This window comes from Leucopleurus acutus (genome assembly GCF_964270905.1).
Source record: "Leucopleurus acutus genome assembly, chromosome: 3".
Lineage (NCBI taxonomy): Eukaryota > Metazoa > Chordata > Mammalia > Artiodactyla > Delphinidae > Leucopleurus > Leucopleurus acutus.
Window position 1 is genome coordinate 147,344,299 of NC_139145.1, and position 18,267 is coordinate 147,362,565.

Consider the following 18,267-nt stretch of genomic DNA (forward strand, 5'->3'; position numbering starts at 1 on the left):
GGTAATACCTCACACCTGTTGGGGTGGCAATTATCCAAAAAAAATAAAAGTGTTGGCAAATATGTGAAGAAATTGCAAATTTTGAATGCTGTTGCTAGGAATGTAAAATGGTGCAGCTGCTATGGAAAATAATATGGAGGTTCCTCAAAAAATTAAAAATAGAACTAATATATGATCCATCAATTCCTGTTCTGGATGTATATCCAAAAAAATTGATATGAGGATCTCAAAGCGATATCTGCATTCCCATGTTCATTGCAGCATTAGTCACAATAGCCAAGATATGAAAACAATCTAAGTATACATGGACAGTTGAATGATAAAGAAAATGTGGTATATGCATTCAATGGAATATTATTCAACCTTAAAAAGGAAATACTGCCATACGCAACAAAATGGATGAACCTGGAGGACATTGTGCTAAATGACAAGTCAGTCACAGAAAGACAAATACTGCATGATCCCACATATGTTAGGCATCTAAAATAGTCATACTCTTAGAAGCAAAGAGTAGAATGGTAGTTGCCGAGGGAAGAGAGATTGGGGAGTCATTGTTTGATGGGTATAAAGTTTCAATTATGCAAGATGAATAAGTCCTAGAGATCTGCTGTACAACTCTGTGTCTATAATTAGCACTGAATTGTGCACTTAAAAATGTAAAGGGTAGATCTCATGTTGTGTTCTTACTACAATGTAAAACAAAAGAAAATAAAAGAATATTCACTACCTATTAGAAACCTAATTGAAAATGTAGTACATTCCTAATTGTATGATCCTTCAACTTTATAACCTGGAATGCTGTAACATCAGCCTGTCCTTCAATCTCCCCCCCCCAACGCCCACACAGATAGAGATAAAGATGGAGAAAGCACATAAGTCAAAGTCAACTTCCCCCCCGCCCCCGGCAAATTGGGCGCTTCAGAAGGAACACTCACTTTGCCATCACTTGGGCTTTATGAAATCGAGCACTGGAGCAGCAGATCTGGTTAAAATGCAATGTCAGATTCAGAGGTGGAGGTGGCATCTGAGATCCTGCATTTCTAATCAGCTCTCAGGTAATGCCAATGCAGCTGCTCTAAGGACCACACTTTGAGTAGCAAGACTCATACCACAGTAGCCTGAAGAACCCCATGTAGCTACTTCAGGGACTAACAACCATTGCACTTTATTCAGCATGCTTAATTTTCCCTCTTTGGGTTTAGGAGACATGAGTCCTTACTACTCAACAGGCCAGCAATCTTAGCATCTTCCTATTGCAAGTCCACAAGGAGAAAATTATTCCCATTCTCATGTTTATAAAGGCTGGCTGTACTTAGCCTAGCTTCTTATTCAGTGGTGTGGGTTTCTTTGGAGGGAAGGAAACACTGTCTGATAATAGTAGTGCCTTATATTTACACATGGTTTATAATTTACAAATGCACTCACATATGTAAACTTATATCAGTCTCACGATGATACTTGGAGGTGGAAGAGAGGGGTGTATTATAAACACATGTGGCAGAAGCAAGCAGAGTGCCTTCAGAGCTGGAGTGATCAGGGAAAGCTTTTAGAAGAAAGTGACATTGAATATGAAAATCAAAAATAGATAGAGTTCAAGTAGGCAAGGAGTGGGGGAAATAACATTCCAAGAAGGGAAGAAGGGATGCAGACATACTGTAAATATGTCTTGAGCTAGTACTCTAAAACCCAATGGAATCAGCAGGAGCAAAGATGTTTTAACATTTTTGGTGGGATGTAGGCACCATTAAAGTATTTTAATTCAGGGAGTTGATATAATCAGATTCACCTGGAAGCATCTGAGTTTGATATAGGCAAGACTGTTGAAAGTGAAGCCAGCCAGGGGTTATTGAAAGGGAAGAAGCATGAATTTAACAGTGGCCTTAACAGTGGAAAGGGGAAAAAGACACTTACAGAACTTTGTGCCTAACTGGTTGTAGAGTGTGATGGAGGGAATATTTAGAGTTGAAGCCGTCAGAAATAGATAAGCTTTTATATCTCAAGGGCCATAAAAATGTGCATGTCGTTTGACCTAAGTATGTCTCACTGGGATTTTAGACTAAGGAAATAAATCCTCCCAAAACAAAATCTCTTTCCACAAATATGTTCACTGCAGCATTTTTTTAAGAGTAAAAATTGGGGAATAACCTAACTTTCATCATACGGTATGATTAAGTAAATTTTGTGCAATAAGATTATAAAGTGACATTATAAGATTAAATTTTAAAATTGAAGGATACATTTTAAAGATTTCTTTAAAGTAAACATATTTCCTGGAGAGGAAGATTTAATGCCTTAATGATAGCTAATTTTCCCAAATAAATATATAAAGGTAATGTAAAACCAATTTTTTTTTAATTTGGATGAATCGATTCTAAAATTTTATGGGAAAATAAATATATCACATTTATCAAGCAAATTTTAAAAGGAAAGACTGATCAATTGCTTGCACTAATGTAATGGGTGTTATACTATACTATTTTTATAATATGGTTATCAAAACTGTGCATTATTGGCATGTAAATCATCATACCAAACAAAACAGAGTATAGTCCAGAATAGAAATAAATATACATGAAAATGTAGTATATAATATTTGACACTAGAAATAAGTGGGGCAATTGTGAATTTTTCAATAAAAGGTAATAGGATAATTGACTATACATTCAGAAGCAATTAATTTAATTTGCTACTTCATATAATATTTTAAAACCATTCCTAGGATAAAGATCTTTAAAAAAAAAACTTTTAACAGTATTAGAAGCAAAGAAGCAACAGAGAAAACTCAGAGACTTAATAGAATATAATTGACAGATTCGACTGGATGAAAATTTAAAACTTTTGTGCAGTAAAACAGCCCATAAATAAAATCAAGGGAAACACGACAGATACCGAGAAATGTTTACAATATATTTAACAAAGTGTTAATATATACAACAGTACAGAAAAATTATTTTTTTTAGAAAAACAAACTTACCAGAAGAAAAATAGGAGTAGGAATGAAAAGCCACAACATGAGAGAAAACAGCTCAAAGGATAATAAGCATATGAATTCACCCTCACTGGAAGTCGGGGGATTGTGAATTAGAACAATACTAAGACAGGATAGTTTGCTTATTGAACTAACGAAAACTATATTGATAAGATTCAGTGCTGGCAAGCATGTGAGAAAACATCCTTGTTAGGAGTGTATATTGGTAGACCTGTGTATTGATAAATATTTTGGGAAGAATTTAAAGGTATGTATGAAAATTTTAAACGTTCCTCCCCAGTACTCTCATTTCTAGGACTTTCTTCTACAACATTTTTTGGAGAGCAATCTGGCAGTGATATAGCAAAATTTTAGTTTTCATTCCCTTTGACCTAACAATGCCATTTCTAAGTATCTATCCTAAGGTACAGGCAAAGATAATCATGACAGTACTTTTTACAATAAAAAATTAAAGTTACCAAAGATCTAACAAAGGAGGAATAGCGGAATAAATTACAAAATAGGCAGCCATTAAAAAGAATGGGTTAAAATGTAAAATAGATAGCTAGTGGGAAGCAGGCGCATAGCATAGGGAGATCAGCTTGGTGCTTTGTGACCACCTAGAGGGGTGGGATAGGGAGGGTGGGAGGGAGATGCAAGAGGGAGGGGATATGGGGATATATGTATATGTATAGCTGATTCACTTTGTTATACAGCAGAAACTAACACACCATTGTAAAGCAATTACACCCAAATAAAGATGTTTAAAAATAAATCAATAAAAATAAATTTAAAAAAAGAATGGGTTAAGTCTGTAACTAGTAGCCTAGAATATATAATTGTATGACACAAGACAAGTCACAGAAATTATTCCATTTTTAGCTTAAAAAATAGAAGCATGAGCATACAGAGACATGACTATATGCATATAGGATAAAGGATAGATACACACCAAGAAATTAATGGTGATCACCTCTGGGGGTGGGATCAGATGAAAGAAGGACAGCATGTGATAAAAGACCAAAGACAAAACTGTTCCCATTCAGGAAGGAGGAGAAAGAAGAGGGGCCATGGCAAAAGGCAATAGAGGAGTGATCCAGACAGACAGAGGAGAACCAAGGGAGGACAGGACCTGAGAGCCAAGGAATGAGAATTTCAAGAGGAGGGAGAGAAGGGGTGCCGCGAGGCCTGGGATGGCACAGCCCAGGGAAAGACAGCAGCTGATGAATAGTAGTGGTGGAAGCTGTGGTGCAGAGGGGATTAGGGCAGCCTTTGTCTATCCTGCCTGTGCATCTTTGTAGAAACAGAGAAATCAGAGCCCCACCTTAAACCTCCTGAATTACAAGTTCTGCAAGGACCACCCATATATGGTATGTTTGAAACCCTCCTCAGATGACCAGGTGTGCAGCCAAAGTTAAGAACCACTGAGGGAAGGCACTGAGAGCTTAGTGAGTCAGGGGAGCTGAGTGTAGATCATTCTTCCACTAAGTATGACAGATGAAGAATGGAGTGAGTTCAATCATAAAGCCACCGAAAGAGTCAGCAGGGTCAAGGAAGATTCAAGGATGTTGTTGGCTGCAGAAGAAGCCGATGGGGCAGAAAACAGTAACTCTGAGAGGAAGATAGGGAGAAAAGGAAGGGGGAGAAAAAGAACTTAATGATTCTAGATTTTCTGCTATTTGTCAGGCATTTTACATATGTTATCACCATTATGACTCCTTTTACTGGTGATTAAGAATTACCATTGTTAGTTTTGAGGCATATATCACCACATCTGATTTTCAATGAGGCAAGTGAAGCTTAGGGAAGCCATGTAAATACTAAAGACCCAAACCCATGCCAACGGCTGAGCTCTTTCCTCTGCATCAGCCATGGATTAAGGTCTTGGAGGCAGCAGGCAGGGCTGGGGTCTAGGACTCACCTGGAGAAGTAGCTTGGAAAAAAGGAGGAACACACCAACTGAGACAGTGACAAGACAGAGACATGCAAGAAGGGAACACACGTAAAGGGGTGGGGCATGTTAGTGCTTAGAGAAGGAGGCAGGGGGCAGTTAGGAAAGAAATTGAGGTTAACCGTGGACTTCCTTCATTATCTCAGTAAAGTCAGGGCAAGGTGATTAATTCACTGAGAGTTAATGCTGGTGGTTCATGGATGGTGCCTGTGTGCTGCACAATAGAGCGGAAAGCGAGCCTTGCCCTTCTCTCCCAGTGAGATGTGGATTAGTCACTCAACAACCAATCTGTCAATCTGGAAGCCAGGAGCACGGATGAGCACCGATGAGCTGAGCTGCCTGCAGCTAACTGGGAACCACAAGAAGGAAGAGCGAGGGTCCTACCTTCCAAGAGCTGACAGTCGAGAGTTACTAGCGCGAGGTTTTTTCACCAACTATGAAAATTGTCTGACTAGAACAACTCCAAAAAACTGACGATCCCTTGCTTTGCAAAGGTCACGTAGAAATATTCTTGCCATTGATGATCTCATGTCCCCCAGTGGTTTTGAAAGTAAATAGAGGTTGCATACCTTTGTGGCCACCCATGAGCAAAGGTAAGTGTGCAAGAAAGAGGCATCTCCCTTCTGCTGAGAGAACCACATGGGGTCTACAATTTAATTGTCCAAGGTCATGTTACTGAACAGGAAGCATCAGGTGGTCATGCCTGTGCAGGTGCCTCTGGGCTTCCAGTCCAAAAGGATCACCAAAGTGTCCTGGAATAGTCAGTGGCTTCCAGAGACTTGGCAAGTGGCTGCTACCGAATGTCGTTTGCTTGTTATTCCAGAGTGGCAATCACTCAAAAGGGAAAAGCCCAGCATTCCAATAACTTTTTTGTTGAAACTTTATAGTCTCTGTTTAAAATATCTCCATGGTGCCCCTCTGGGTTATGAAACAATCAGATGCAATATCACTTAATAGCATCAAATGGACACTAGCAACTTACTAATTGAGGGATAATTGTTTAATTCAGGCAGCTACTACTTTGGTTTCAGTACTTTTTTTTCTTTGGCCAGAGAAAAGGTGGTGGTTCTGCATGGTTTGGCTATTACCAAAAAAATTAAAAAGTCAGACCCACATCAGAAAAGATATTAGAAAAGATACATTTTATATTTGTGGAAAACAACAAAAGTGTGGATTATTTCAGCACCACCAGTGTTTCTGTGTTATACTCATGTGGCGGAGAATAAACACCGCGCGCCCCGGAAGTTTGGGCTTTGGGCTATCAAAAAAGAAAGCAAAACCTGCTCTCTCCCCTTCTCGGGTCACTGACTGTTTTCTTTTGCCCCTTTCACCCTGACCCCTTCTTCTCAGGGAAGGTGAGATTCAAATCTCTGGAGCCCCCTCCAATGCTGTCAAGCTGCCGTTCAGTGTTGTTCAGAAATAAGGAAAGAAATTTGACAAGAAGCCACCCCACATCTTGGCTGCCAGGAGAAATACCATCTTTGAGGTCATGCCATTCATGAAGATATTTTTATTATTGTTTTGTCCGTCTATTTTTCTGTTGCAGTCTCAGTGGAAGACGTGTGGTCTTGCTCGTGCAAAACCCATCTGGAGAGAATCCGTTCTTTCTTCTCCACGTCTTTGCTGCATTTCGGCTTCCCCAGCTTCCTTCCTCACCTGGCAAAGCTGGCTGGCTCTGGACGTTTTGCAGGCTGAAGAAAATCACTGTTTCGCCTCCAGCAAGGAACAGAAGAAATGTTGCAACCCTGACTCCTCCTCTAATGAAGAAAGAGTGAACAAGTGCACTTGTTGGGCTGCTTCTCCCAGAGCCTCCGGGCTGGGGGAGCCAAGGCTGAGATCCCGGGACACCCCCCGGTTGGGCTGGGCTTCCCGCCCGCCCGCCCCCTTCCATGTGGGTCTAACTCGCTCCTCTCCCTCTTTCTGGATTTTACCGGCTGTTCCTGAAACAGCTTTACACACGATGGATCTCCACGTCCTTTTACAGGAAGTGCTCACGGACTGAGATGGCAGACTTTGCTCCCCGGCAAAAGTGAGTACCCATCGTGGGCTGAACCGGGAGCCCAGGGGTGACGGGGGATGGCGCGGGCGGCGCCGGGGCCGCGGATTCGAGGCCGCGTGCGGGGAGGCGAGCGCGGGCTGCTCCGGAAAACGCCAGAAACCCGGCGGAACCGCCCGGCGGCAGCCTGGCAGAGAACCGGGGCTCTGACAGCAGGGAGGTCCCCTCTCAGAGGAGCTAAAAATACTCTATCCGCCCCCCACCCCTGCCGCTTTTACAACTGCACGCATTAGTCTTTATAAAGGCATCTTCAGAAGCACCCTTAAGAATGAGTTTCGGCGTGACTGTGGGATTCTCAGAAGGTACATTATTTACATCAAATTGAAAACAAAAAAACTAGCGGGGAGGGGGAAGGGGTTCAGACAGGTGATGCGCTGACGGCGGGCTTGAGGATTCTACCAGCAGCACCAGCACGCGCCACGTCCCGGGTATCCGGCGTGCAAAGTTGAGCGGTACCCGTGCTCACCCGAAAGGCGTGGCTCCCTCCCCACCAAAAGAAGGCAGTGGGAGTAGTGGCAGGTAAGCAGCCTCCTGGCTGTCATCCGGAGCCCAGCCGAAGGGAGGCGGCCCGACCTCAGCAAAGGAATTCCAGCTGCAGAGGCAGCTGCGGGAGCCGCTGGAGGGAAGAGGACCAGAGAGGAGAGGAGACCGGAGAGGAGGGGAAGTCAGGCAAACTCAGGTAACTGGGGAGCCAGAGCGCTGCCGCAGCGAGGGCTGGAGTTCCAGCTCTTTGAGTGGGAGAAAATCCTTTTAGTGGCCTCTACCTGTGTCCTGGGCAAGCAGCCACGTTGCCCTAATAACAAGCAATTTAGGATTTTCGATGACTGACCTTGAAAATGGTTGCAAAACAGTATTATTAATCTGGAGGGATTCGTTTGTTTTCATTCATCAACTTGGTTGGCAAAGATTTCCCACCCGAGTTTCATGCTTCTTGGTCGGGGGAGTGTTGCTAATCCCACCTCTGCCTCTGGCTGTGCAAACTTGGGCAAGACACTTATGGTCTCTGGGCCTCAGTTTTCCTTGCAACATTTAGGGCAATATATATATATATATATATATATATATATATATATATATATACCACTAACATTGTATGTGTGCATATGTGTGTGCAACATTTAATGCAGTATATATATTGCCCTAAATATGTGCATATGTGTGTATACATACACACCTACTATATATATATATATATATATATATATCACTACTTATATATGAATATATGTAAAATTAGTGGGGCAAAAGTGCTGCGGAATAGTGTAAGAAAGAAGCTGATGAAATTTTAAATTTCAGTGGTTCTTAAAAATTGGGGATCATAAGTCCTTTTGAGAATTAGATATGAGTCCTCTCCCAAAGGAGCAGGGGGTGGGGAGGGGGAATATTCTTATGCAATGTACATAAAGTTTTGAAAGCAATCCCTGGGGGTTTTTGGACATCCCCTGAAGACCCTGCCTGAACCCCAAGTGAACATCCCTTGCCTTCCTTTCAAGGGCCTGCATCAACCTTCCAGCCAAACCTCTGCAGGCAGCTGGGCTGGCTGTGGGAGTAATCTGGCAGGCTTCCCTGGGGGTCTGGAGTCAGCCGTGCTGCTGAAGGGAGAGCCTTCCTTTCCTGAGTGAGCTCCCGGGACGCTATTTCCCAAGGGCCTCCCCAGTCTCTGCCTTGTGGGGAATCCTCCTTACAAACTCTTGTAATGACTTTCCTAAGGTCATAATCCTGAGCCCTGGAGTTTTCACTCCTGCAAACAGCACTGGAGAACACCTACAGAGGGTCACTGTCTCAAAAAAGAGCTCTTCTTGTCCCCTAGCTGGATGTCAGACAGTGAGACCAAGGCTTGGTTTTGAAACGAAGTGCTATTTGCTCCCCGATGCATAGTAGGAATAGTAATGGTCTTCTTTAGGACCTCTGCACTTTTCCTTTAAGGTACTAGGGACTCATGCCTCGTGGGACCTGGGTCTTCCATTGGCAATGCCAGCAAGGTGTAGCAGAGGACACAGGGAGCTTTGGAGCCCAACAAACCGGGCTTCAAATCTTGGCTCTCACAGTTCAGGCAAGTCACTGAACTTCTCTGAGTCTCACTTTTCCTATTGGTGAAATGGGGAGCAATACTGCTTTCTTGCACAGTTGTTAGGAAAATGAAAAATAAAAACTGGAAATGCCTAGTCTATAGTCAATAAGAGACTGCTAGTATTGATATTAATGTGAGGTTATAAGTTAGTGGTAAATAGACTCCTGCTTTTTTAGAACAGTTTATTGTCTCCTATAGGGCTTATGTCAGCAGAAGAATGAGTAAAATCAGTCCTGGTCAAGTTATTCTAAAAGATGAATGGTGGGTTCAGAATACAATGTTGGGTTTACTGCTTCACCTTTGTCAAGCAGAGCGTTCTGTGCTGCCAGCAAGTGAAATGTGTCCAGACTGGAGTGGATTCTTGACCCTTTCTCTGAATTCTCTTTTGGCCCATAATCTTGAATACAAAACAGCTAGATCTGTGCCTGTGGCTACAAGCATCTCGGTATGGGAACTGGAGAAGTCTGATGGCTGCATCCGTCTCCAGATATGCCACACACTGTCTCTGTAAAGAGAAATGTCTCCATTCCCATCTTTCTCAGCTCGGCACAGATTTAATCAACTCAACTAATACCCTCCGTCTCTCTCTGTGGTTCTGGCCCCTCAGTTGCAAGAATTGAATGACGTAGAAATGGGGGAAAGAACTATCAGGATCTTAAAAGGAAAATGTATTCCTTCTAAGTAGCCATTCCAAAGATCTATCAGTATATTCCGGCAAAGCATTCTTGAATGCAAAGATGACAGTATTGATACCTACTATTCACTGAGTCTTCAAGGTGTACTAAGCACTTTCCTACATTTCTTCAATTAATTCTCACAGTAACATCGCAGGGTCTGGATTAGCACTTAAAGCTTTACAGATATGGAAACTGAGGGTTAGAGAAATTTACATGACTTGCCCAGTCTGCATAGCTGGTAAAAGGCAGAATCAGGATACAAGCCCAGGTCTGTCTGACTTTGACACCCACTCTTGTTCCAGACTCCCTGCAGTCAGAAAGTTTCATCATGCTAACTGGGTCCCAACCTAGTTCTTCTTTCGAAGGGCAGGAATAACCAAATCCTTTGGGTGACTTAAGTGGCGTGAACATACACTTTGCATGTGATACACATCAACAGGTAGCGATAAAATCACCTGTGGAGAATAATTTTCCTGCCCCTTCCCCAGCCCAGCTGTTAGACTCAAGAAAGACAACACTCACCCCCAGCAGGGGAGGCTGGCTCTCGGCCACTGACTTCCTGAGTAATTCGTTTAGGTCAGAAAGAGCTCTGAAAAAAAAAAAAAAAAAGAGCTCTGGAATTTTCATTCTCCATTACCTTTAGAATCAGGACACTGTTTATTTATATTTGCCTCCGTGTGTCGAGCATTCTTTCATTCATTCATTTATTCCACAAATACTTGCTGAACTCTGAATAAGACAGACAAGTCCCTAGCTCTTGTAAAGCGGCTATGCTAGAGAGATGTATAAGAGACAGGTGAACAAATATATAAATCAGATAATTTCAGATATTGATAAATGCCATAAAGAAAGTAAAGAGAGGCTGGGGGCTCAGAGAGTAACAGGGCTTGGGGGCAACTTTAAATAGGGCAGCCAGAGAAGGTTTCCATAAGAAAGTCACCCTTAAACTTAAACCTGCAGAGTAAGAGGAAGCCAGCCCCATGAAAATCTGGGGAAAGGCTGCCTTAGCAGAAGAAACCTTGAGGGAGAGTTCTGGAAGTGAATAAATGAAACAGTAGAGCCTCAAATACAATGCAATAGCCCCTTAGAAATCAAGTCGAGTTTTATAAAGGAGAAATCACTGTTTGACTCCCTATTATGCTATTCTAGGCTGTTCTGTGTAATTTCTGCCTAGTTTATTTAATCTTCTCAGCATTCTGGTGAGTTAGCTACTCTGTCTTGATTTAATAGTTGAAGAAACTGAGACTTATTGAGGGTAAGCAGCTAGTCCAAGGCTATAAAGCTGGTATTTGAATCCCACAGTCTGTTTTGCAGCAAAGCCCCAAACTTTTTGCTAACACAGCATGTGGCCTTTGAGATCATCTCTTCTAGGGGATAGCAAAAGAGCTAGCAGAAAGAAAATATCAAGTCTATTAGGTAGCTAAATGCTGCCAGTAATTTCTATTTGATGTCCCAGTTTCCAGTCAGCATGTCTAAACCTGCACTGCGTAGTACGGTAGCACTAGCCCCATGTGGCGACTGACCACTTGAAATGTGACTGACTCGTGCAAGCTGAGACGTGCTGTAAAACCCGTACCAAAAAATACATGTCTATCTCATTAGTTTTTAAATTGACTGTATGTTAGAATGGTAGTATTTTAGCTGTAGGGGTTTAGTTGAAATATATTATTAAAATTAATTTTCCCTCTTGCCTTTCAATTTGTTTTAATGTGGTTAGTAGAAAATTTTAAATCACATATGTGACTCGCATTATATTTCCATCAAATGGCACTGCTATAGACGAATCAGTTGACAGAGATAGGACAGGAAATTTTTCCTCCTTCTTCTTAGCATAACTTTCCCTTTATTCTTGGCTAAGGCTCCTTCGCATGTCTATCCCTTAATACAGTTTCTCGGTGAAACAGTGGACAAGAGAAAAAGAGGTCCCTCTGTGTCCTCCCTCACCCTCATTATTCTGCTGAGTGGGTGATCAAAGCCCACTACACCATGCCACTATGGGATTTGATGAAATAGACTCAGTGGTTACTTTCATCACCAGGGCCCATTCCCTTACCCAGGCAAATCTGAAGCTTTCAAGCATTCTATGACCAAAGGGTCATTTTAAACCTGGATATACTTTTACCATAAAATCATTTCCTAGGACAATGTTTTTGTCATTCCGAGACTTCGTAAAATCAGCCCGGCAGACAGCCAGGGTTTCATGTCCGTGTGCGAAGATCATTAAATGAATTATCTCATTGTGGTGATAAATGTTTCCCCCTCTCTGTGCTTTCGCTTAAAACAGCTTGAACAAGATGCAGTCCAAGTTTCCAGAAGGACTGTTCCAAGGACATCACAGAAGGCCATTTTGACTTCTCCTCTTGTCCACTAGCTAAGGTGGCCTTGAATATGTCAATGCAGTGAAGATATGATTGGTTTGATGTATTCCAAAGGGAAGAACATGCAGATTCTGGGGTTGTTAGGGGAAGCCTCTGGCCTGGGGTGTCAGAGGCCTGGATTCGACTTTTGTCTACTGGTTTGTATGTTACCCTCACCCTCATTCCCCCAACAATCTTGTAGAAAGGTCAGAGTTGATGAGATAATGCCACAGAAGATGCTAATGGAGAAATGTACAATAAAATGATTGGCTGTGGACTGTAGACATTTGCTACAGGGAAGAACTTCCTTTCTGCAGCTTTCTACAGGGTATACAGGCAGACCTAGGAGATATTGCTGGTTTGGTTCCAGACCACTGCAATAAAGCAAATATTGCAACAAAATGAGTCACAAATTTTTTGGTTTCCTAGTCCATATAAAAGTTACGTTTACGCTCTACTGTAGTTTATTAAGTGTGCAGTAGCATTATGTCTAAAAAGCACTGTACATATTTTAATTAAAAAAGACTTTATCACTAAAACATGCTAACCACCATCTGACAACGCAATTTGTAAAAAAAGAAAAAAGAAACCCAAAATATCTGCAAAGTGCAATAAAGCGAAGACCAATAAAATGAGGTATGCCTGTACAAGATGCTCTTTGAGATATACGAATGGCATTTGTTTCTACTCGAAATCTAAATCTTGGGGGGAAATAGCAGTAAGAAGCTGACAGGAGCGAATTTTAGTGTATCTACCTCAACAGTAATATGTATTTTTTGGCATCTTCTAAGCCAAGTGGTCTGTGCCAGGCTCCATGGGGAAAATTTAAAAATTTTAAAACAAGGTCCTTGCACTGGGGGAGCATGTTATCTCGCTGGGAACATGGGCATAAACATGAAGTACCAGGAGCAATGTAAGATGAAATTTTCTAAGTGTTACCTGGACACTTAGAAACGGACAGTTAGAGTTCAGAGATTCCAGAGGGCATTGTGCCCCCAAGCCCTAAAGTACATTGAGAAAAACAAGGTAAGAGATGGACATTGAAGGGTGTAAGGCTGGGCTGTAGACCAATGGACACTGGGGGTAGGGGAGGGTGGGAGGAAGGCACTCCAAGTAAGGAGATGAGCACACCTGGCCTGGCGATGAAAATGTGCCTGGAGTGTTTAGTGATGTGAAAAAGGACAGTTGGAATCACCAGGGAAGCTTTTAAAAGTTATTGAGGTTCCCAGCCCATTCCAGACTTTTCATTTAAGAATGGGGCCTGGGTGCCAGTGTTATTGTTGTTTGTAATTCCCCAGAGTATTCTAACGTGAAGCCAGAGTTGAAAGTGATCTAGCAAAAACACAAAGTCTTTGTCTTGTCATCATGGACAATAAAATTAAAAGGGTAATATTTTCAAGGGAATGAAATGGACAATTAAGATGTATGGTCTTTATTTTGTAGGAGTTTTATATACACGAATGCAGTCTTTTTAATTCACAGACAATTGTTTGTAGTGATTCTGTCGACTTGGATGTCGTGGCTGAATGGTGTAGCCAGCTGCCCACTCCTGTACGCTGTGTGCTTTAGGGGTGCCCTTTAGTCAACCCTGGCTACGTGTGAGGCGATGGGTATCTCATAGCTCTTTGTATCCACCAGGCTTTGTGTAGTCATTGCAAAGGGCTTCGTTATCATGCCCATTAGCGCCCACAGTAGCTATTTTTTAACAGTCTGTAACCTTGCCTCACCTTTCCAACTTTACAAATTGGGAAATGGAGTTTAATTACTTGCCTTGGGCCTTGAGGCTTGCTGGCAACAGAATGAAATGAGGATTCTCAGCCACTGAATTCCCCGTATCTTAAGGCGTGTGTGCCCCATCTCCTGCTGCTGTTAGAAAACTGTGTACTTAGCCATGTTATTTCTTCAATGAATGAATGTTACAGATCAGTAGGTGAAGGATGACTAGTCTGCCCCAGCTGGCAACACTGTGATTATAAGTGTCAGCGGCCCGCAGGTAGCTGCAGTGGTCCCAGGAGCCGCAGCCCTATCATCTTGGAATTCAAGTGAAAGCGTGGTCAATCTTACCCACTCTTACCTGTGGGAAGTGAAGTCTCTGTAGTCCCAGAGCTTTCAGGCTGTTCTGATTTCTCTTCTCTGAAGCTTCGGTTCACTGAAAGGATGATGGGTTTTGTTACACACCTAAAAAAAGAGAAGAAAGCCCAGCAATTTTTACAAGCTGCCTTTTTAAAGAATTCCATGTATGTCTTAACTTCTGGGTTTATTGCCAATGGTGAGGCTGGGAGGTCTTTATGAAGGGTGATGGGACAGAGCTAGTCTTAGCATTGCATCCTCCTTAGGACATGAGGATAGGGCAGTTTTGTGCCATTCCAAAATGGTTATTTTCTTTTCTCTTTCTCTGTCTTGAAATCCATTACTGATTTAAAAACAATTTCCAATCTCTTTAGCTATAGCAAAAAGCAAGCCTGTAAAACAGTGGTCCTTGACACTGACTGCACACGAGAATCACCTTAGGAGCTTTAAAAAGTAAGGCTGCCCGGGCCCCATCCCTAAACCCATTAAATCAAGATTCTGAGCATGGAGCCTGGGTATCGTATTTATCTACAGTTCTCCAGGTGATCTCCGCTAAAAGCTGACCTTACTTCTCAGCTAAGGTCCAAATCTTCATGACTTATTTCTGTTTCTTCTTCTGCCTTGTTTTAAGTGTCATGGACCCCAGAGAAGCCTTCAAACCGTATTTTCATTGGGTAGCAACTTCATCAGTCTACTCTTTGGAAGCAGGATTTCTAGCATAAAATTGAGGTTTCTACCTATATAAACTAACTCCATATTCAGAGTGGCCCTGCATGGCCTCATGACTAAAATTTCTCTATGTGCAGTTTGGAAATCAAGTTGCCAGAAGCTTGGAAGATAAAGGTTAAACCTCCCTGCCGTCCATGTGTTAGATTTCCCAGTTGCCATGTTGGTATTTAGTCACCTAACGCTTGCTTTCTGTCTCAGCCATTTTAAAGGCAAATGACTTCATTCCCGTTCACACCCTTATTAAAAATATAATTACAGCAGTATTCTCTGTTATTGGGTAGACTTTATTAGGTGAATTGGCCAAGAACTAACTAGGTTGTGTAAAACTCTCTCGGTCTCAGGAAATCATTTGTGCTGCAGAGGCCACCAGCATCAGACCGGGCTAAAGGAGTCATGAATCTGGGTTTGGAAAGAGCCAGTTACAAGTCATACTAAATAGAGAAGAACTTAGGTTATGGAAGGTGATTCTAGAATCAATCTGAGAATAATTATCCAGGGTCCGGTTAAGTCTAAGACGCCAACCCTTCTCAGAAGATCGTATGAATACCAAAAAGTAACCAAGTTCTTGTGCTAGATTTGGGGGGAGGGGGGAGGATGGACCACTCCACTTCTCTGGAGTGCTGAGATTGCAGGATTAGGAGATGAGAAGGTGTTAAGGAGGTTGCAGAGGGAAGGATAGGCAAAGGTCTGCTCTTAGCCAAGCATCATGGGCAACGGCAATTGTTATTCGCTCAACTAATATTTATAGAGGGTCTGCTCTGTGCCCGGGACCGTTACAGGATAAAGTGATGATGTTCTTGTTCATCTGAAGTTTACATTGCAGTGAGAGGAAACAGATATCCATACTAAGAAACAGATAAATAAACTAAAATCACTTAGTGCTATGAAGAAAAGTGCAGTGAGGTAAAGGGATCAGACCAGTGAGGGCTGCCTTCAATAGGTTTACAGGAGTTGCCCTCTCTGAAGAGGTGGCATTTGAGCTAGTGCATCAGCGTTGAAGAGAAAGCCACACAAAGATCAGGAGAAAGAACCAGGCAGAGGGAACAGCAAGAGCAAAAGCCCTGAGGTTGGGAAAGGTTTGGTGTGTTCAGGAAACAGAAAGGAGACCGGTGTGGCTGGACACTTAGGGAGGAAGGGATAGAGTCAGACAGGAAGACAGCCCTGAGGGCCCGAGGTTATGCATGGAATTAGGATTAAGTGCTTTAAGGAAATCACTGGGAGCTTTTAAGTAGGGGAGTAATGTGTCTTACACTGCATTTTAGAGGTCTCTCAGGCTCCTATGTGTAGAGTGCATTGTAGACTGGAAGCAGAGGGAGAGCTTGGGAGGCTGGTCAGGAAGTCCGGCAAGAGGTGATGCTGGGGCAGTTAAGGGGTAGCAGTCGGTAGAAGAGTGTTGGATTCAGGATGTGGGGGTAGGGCCAGCATGGCTTTCAGATGGATAAGGCCAGTGAAAGTGATACCAGACCTAGTCCCGTCTGAGATCATTGCCCCTGCCCTGTCTCGACTTGGGCCACTGGTTTTGAACCAACATGGAAAAACATTTAGTGTTATTTGAAAACATGGGGGATTTTGGCCTTAACCTATTTAAGCAGGGAAAAAACCAAATTCCTGTCCAAGGAGAAATTCCTGTTTGTTGTTTTTTTACCTCCTAACCAGAAAAATTTCATCCTGTCTCGTTAAGACTGTTCTGATGGGTTTTGATGTTTCTGATTAGTGTGCTTTTTGTAAGTGCTGGAAATGTCACATTCACATTGCTAGTTTATCTCTTTTCCGAGTATTTTGACTCTTGGGCTATATTAACTGAGCCCTTCGTGCTGTTGGACATTTACACATGGCCTTTTGCAGTTGGTCAGTTTCTCCATATAAACTCTAACATCATAATAGCAAGCATTTAATGAACGCTTACTATATATATCAAGGCATTGTTTTAAGAATTTCACGTTTTAACTCCTTTATTCCTCCTACCCATCCTTTAGTTAGTGTCCTTATTATTATCATTTTATAAAAGAAGAAACTGAGGCAAAAAAATAGTTTAAGTCATTCACCCAAAATCACACAGTTGGTAAGTCGCAAAGCCAGGTTTTGAAAAGAGTCTGGTTGCAGAGCTTGGCTGTACCACTTTCCATGGATCTCCTTTTCAGTCTTTCCTATATCACTGAAGCTGCGACTTCGGAATTAAACTTGTTTCTCTTGCAAAAACCTAAAGGTACCACTAGGAGGCACTTCAACTGAGCAGGGCTTCCAGGAGTGGGACTGCTGGGGAAATAGCATAATTCAGAGTCTGGATGATCCAGCCGCCTCCAGGAGGGCCTCGCATCTGAACCGCCTGCCATCTGCCAAGGTGGAAGGATAAATGCCCACCAAGGGAGCTGGCTGGACAAAGGTGCTGACACTAGAGGACACTTGAGGAAATGCTCCCTCTTCTCCACACCCCCTCTTCTGCCCACTATGCATAGTTCCTGTAGTTGTACCCACCTACCCGTCCCCTCTCAAAGGATGGAAAATACCAAAGTTACTCAGTAAGCCCTGCAGCAAATTCTAGGAGCTCTCCAGGTCATCTGAGGCTGGCCTTCAGAAACTAACCGAAAAGGAGTCATTAATTCAGTTGTCATCACAGTTTTGCTTTAAAAATATTGAAGAGTCTCCCTAGAGTTGTATTATTAGAAGTTCAGTAAGTCTGGTGAACATAGGAGGTCATGCTGTCTTCTGTACCTTCTACTGAATATCGGCTCCAAGAAAGTCTTCTCTCAAGTGACTTGGTTTTCCAATAATCAGCGTGAAGGTAACAGACCTTCCCCTCTTCCTAATGGTGGTAATGACAATGAATTTAACAGAATGGAGGTTTTTACAAAGAAGCTCATTAAAGTTTCTTTAACTCCACTAATGAATTCTCCAGCAATGACTATAAAGGCAGTAATTGTGGCAAAATTCCTCTTCTAGAAGTTTTAGCTTGTTATGTATTTTAATTAAATAGAAGGCAATTTTTTTTGCCCCAGTTGCCATAGGGTAGCTTTCTATTCAGATTGATGTGCAATCATGGGAATTGTTGAATTTACCTAATCAAATCATCAATCTGCTCATTCAACTGTTTGACTTTCAATAAACGTGTTATTTTAAAATGATATACATGACAGATATTTCCTATGGTTATATTAACTTCCAAATTCAAAACTACAAAGGAGTCAAAGAAATATAGTTGCATTTGCATTAGGCTATCATCTTACTGAAGTTAGCAAGATTTCAGTGGAACATCAATTAATTACAGAAAGCTTGAAAGCCATTTCAGGCCTTTGAATATCCTCCAAATAGCCCAGAATTCTGCAAACAGCATAATTCTTTTTTAATTTTATCTTCAAATCTGTAAGGTAAATTCCTCCTTTATTGGATG

General features: G+C 42.2%; 1 protein-coding gene across 1 annotated transcript in view; it reads left to right on the forward strand.

Annotated features, from left to right (window-relative positions):
• The first annotated feature begins 6,305 nt into the window (after positions 1-6,305).
• Positions 6,306-18,267, forward strand: part of PRLR (prolactin receptor) — a 171,307-nt gene continuing 159,345 nt past the window's right edge. Inside the window, exon 1 of the mRNA XM_082836094.1 lies at positions 6,306-6,948. The gene's annotated coding sequence lies outside the window, so the exon portion shown is untranslated. The remainder of the gene's footprint in view (positions 6,949-18,267) is intronic.